The sequence below is a fragment of the Cyprinodon variegatus genome, unplaced genomic scaffold (assembly GCF_000732505.1).
Source record: "Cyprinodon variegatus isolate N-32 unplaced genomic scaffold, C_variegatus-1.0 Scaffold857, whole genome shotgun sequence".
NCBI classification, from domain to species: domain Eukaryota; kingdom Metazoa; phylum Chordata; class Actinopteri; order Cyprinodontiformes; family Cyprinodontidae; genus Cyprinodon; species Cyprinodon variegatus.
In genome coordinates, this window is record NW_015151310.1 from 66872 (window position 1) to 71270 (window position 4399).

The window sequence follows — 4399 nt, forward strand, 5'->3', positions numbered from 1 at the left end:
AATTGTGAGAAAAAAGTCAGTCAGAATTATGACTTTTCTGTCATAATATACTGAATTAAAGTTTAAAAATCAGTTAACTTTTTTTTAGTTTTTCAGTGGCCCTAATCCTCTTCCGTAATTAAGGCTCCGAACTTCCATATCAATGTGTTTTTTGCACCATGATTTTTCTCCCACACTGTTTACATTTGATCACTGATCCACTTTATGGAATGGAAATGTTTATTTAAAAGTTGTCTAAGTACACTGTGTTAGCAAAGGGTGTAGGAAAGTATAGTTAGTCTTATCTTTGGCTTGACCCTGATGTTCTGGCACCTATCCACTTTCGGCCACCCCACAGTGTACATTGGTTATTATCTGGCCACCCTTATAAAACTTTTGTGGCTACTCCTCTGCATAATATTACAATACATTGGATTATCTCCTCCTGAATGCAAATGTTTGTGGATGATGTAGGCAATGTTAGGCAGAAAATGTATATGATCCTCATAAAGTTGAAATGCTACAACCTGGAAAAATGTTAAGAGCAATTATTAGATTGCCTTGGGCCAGGGAGACATAAAAGGACCTTGCCAAGATCTCCCAAAATGTAGATCTTGAACAGTGTCTAGATGCAGGTGCCAGTATTTGTTGAAAGGAGCCAAGCTAAGGAACGGTGGGGAACCATGCAACACAGTAATGGAGAAACCATGAATCTTTCATTACGGGTTCCATGAAGGACTTTTGTACTGAGCCTCTTCCAGTTCAACCTGGTTATTTATGACGACTGTACAAAATACCAAGGTTGTGAAGTTTGCAGAAATGCACGTGAATGACAACAGATGAGGTGGACCACCAAAGTGTTGATGTATGAATAATCTTTTTATTAAAATGGGGAAGACATGAAATTATATTTGACAGAAGGAGGAATAGATGCCTTATCTCTACATATACTAGGGATAGCTGTGGAGGTTGTTATAGGCTTCAAGTAACTTTATCTAATGACTTCAAGTGCAAATGCTTAAACACATAAACACCTCAAGTGGAGAGTGAACTCTTCCATCCTGGGTAAGAAGATATAAAAGCATCCCCATTTCCCCAGTAGTAATGCTTGCAGAACTGGGGAGCTCAGTTCTGACCTCATTCTACAGATGTTTGGTGGGGAGTTTTCTTACCTTCTTTATTCTTGTGGTGATACAGCTGCTCTGTCGGAGACGTAGGGTTGGGATGGCTGCATTAGAAGACTGTGGGAAACAATTTACTCTTCACATCAGACAATACTACCAGATGTAGGAAGAAGGCCTCCTGCATCACGAAGGTCCCCACACAAAATGTTTGCTTCTCTCGCTTTTAGGCATGAGGCTGAGGAGCATCAGGAGCAGAACCACCAGACTAAAATGCAGCTTCTACTGCAAAGCTGGAGGACATGCAACCCTAGCAATTGGTGCATTTATGTAATTGTAGTGTACTCATGGTAATTAAGTTTATTGAGTGATTATGTTGATCTTCTTTTCTCCACTTATATTTCTCTATTCATCTGATACTCAAAAGCATAATTTCTCACAGGACCTGCTACTAACACCACACCCTCAGCCGTTTAGTGGAGTCCACTCTCCAGCTGGTCCGGCCTGTTTAAGCAGCCCAAGCAGGACTAAACAGTATCACATCACTTTACAATTCAATGAACATTTGCAGCTCTAGCATTAGAAATAATGGGACGGCTGGCCACCTAAAATTCAGAATACCTAACACAACATGTTTTGAAATCCTTTTCTGTATCATGTTGATTTTTTAATGATATTCAATTTTTTTCATGATTTTTGTATATTGAGAATTTGTTTTGCTGCCAAATTTGCCTCAGAACATTTTTTTTAAGAGACAGCTTCCTACAGTAAATAGATTGCTTTTTGGTTAAAATGACTGAAAAACGTTTAAATTAATGTGATACATTACATCCAAGGTAATAAATGGCAGACTATATTCAAAAGCAAGCACACTCGAAAGGAACACTTTAGTTTGCACAAGGACATTGTTGTACTTGACATTTCAGCATTTAGATATTAGGGGAACCAAGATGACCCTTATAAATATATAATTTACATAATGTATAGAAAGACTGTTTTGTCAAATAAAGAAAAGTTATAGGTTAAAATAGAGGGAATATTGAAATTTCCCTACTCATCTTTCAGAAGTTTCAAAACACATTTACAGTAAATTACTACATTGTTTGAACTGAAAAGGAAAATTAACTAACTTAAACATAAAAAGCCAGAATGTGAGTTTTTTTTTATATAAAGATCTGTCCAACTTCCATTATTGTCATATTTGACTGTATATATCCACTACCAAATAAAATAAATTGGTTTTGCCTCAGAACTGTAGCTATAAACTAGCAGGAGATCTTTAAAAAATAAAAAGTGTACTTTCACCACATCATCTCTGTATTCAAATCATCTTGCATTCCATATCTTTTCTGTAGGGAATGCCATTATTATTATTTTCAAAACAAATCCATTGCATGCAGCTGTCAAATCCAATCCAATCCAATCCACTTTATTTATATAGCACGGTTTAAATAAACACAAGGTTTCCAAAGTGCTGCACAAAAAGATAAAATAACTAAAATAAATAAAAGTAATAAAATAAAATAAAAGCACTGCCCGCACAGGATCAAGTAAACAATGTAATTCAAGATCTATGGCTTGTATTAAAGGGCAGATTTGGTTTATTTCATATCAGAAATAAGCAAGAGGAAAACAACCAAGTGACATTTAGTAGCCTTCCTACATCAGACATACCACACTAGCTACTTTCTTAATCTGCACTTAGATTTTAAGACTGGCATTTAGTTTGCACAGCTGCTTTATAATTAAATATCAGTGATGCAGTGGTGATTTTTTTAATGAAAAGCCTCCCCAGAAAATTTTGCATAATAATTGGGCAACTATGCATGTTTAAACTTCATAAATGCAGTCATTTAACTGCAATAAACGTGTGTTAAAAGGTGCTTCATTTCATGAGACTGTAGCGCATTAATCAGCTGTTGAGCCTGCTCCCAGACGCGATCTCCCTCCTGCCCTGAAGAAGCAGCAAGCTGCCTATCATCTCTATGAGAAATCCCCATTGAGGCTCAAGCCTCTGTATATTGAGGCAAGCAGCAAGAAAAAAGACCCTAATGGGATAACACGCAAAAACAAGTCACTTCCAGTGATGCTAAGCCTTTAAGGGGGTCTATGGAGCGCAGGCAGGTCATGAAGCTGGCTGCTCAATGCTGATCGGCAGAAGACTATAGGACTTTTAACTGACAGTGGCCAGACAGCAAGGAGGTTTTCCTCATGAGACGCAGATGAGAGAGGAAAAAGTGATCAATCAGTCAGAACGTAATCTTGTATCTGAACTCTTTCTATGTTCTCTGAAATTAGTTCAGATCTCTTAGCAACACCTATTTTTTGCTGTTGCTGTGATGTGTTTGTTAATGTAATACATTATGTTTGGATTTCTTTGACATTATTGAGCCTCCTCTATTTCAGGGAACAGACACTGCTCTCCTGAGGGTCAAAGGAGAAAAAAGTATGCACCGGCTTTAAAAAAGAATCTTTACATAGGTCAATATGAGGATTTCATAAGTATGGTAGCAACACTCCACAGATCTGTTTTAAGCTGCAATGAATTGTAAACTGTTGAAAAGCCAAGGTTTCTAATGCTATGTTGGTGTTCAAATGTTCTTGTGAACTTACACCTCTTCCCTACTGTACATAGCTTTATGGGGCTTTCACACCAAAATTGTGCCACACACAAGCTTGGTTTATGCTTGACACATCTGTAAGGTCTATGCGGCCAAACTGCATCATTTTTGGCTTCCAAGCCTCTTCGTCCAGCATCCATGCAGACAGAATGTCTGCATCTTTCCCCTAATAAAGTTAGTAACTATGCACACAGAAAACCACATGGAAAACATGTCGAACAAGCAACAGCCCCTGCTGGTGAAGGTTTGCAAATTTAAATATCTAGAGGTCTGTGATGTAGCTCATAAATACCACCATTATCTAGCCTAGTAAACTAGCCCCACCTGCCAGTGGCCAAAATCATTTTTGCCTGTGATTGGTCTAGCATTGATCAATGCCCCAGGCACTAGAACTGATGGGAGAAAGAACAACAAGGAAGATGGCAACAACAATTGAACAGTTCTCGTTTGACTAAGCTTTGGAATTCGTTTTGGAAGGATTAGACTGGGGTTTTCATTGAAAGGGTAGCAGGAAGAGGCTCTACACTCATAAATTTCTGAGAAGGACGTATTCGTCATTTTACGGACAGGCTGTTTGTTTGCACTCCCCCACCAGCTTTCTGTCGTGCTTACTATGTCACAGTCAGTTGCGCTCATTGGTCAAAGCATTGGCCAATAGGCACAGACATGGTTTGAAAA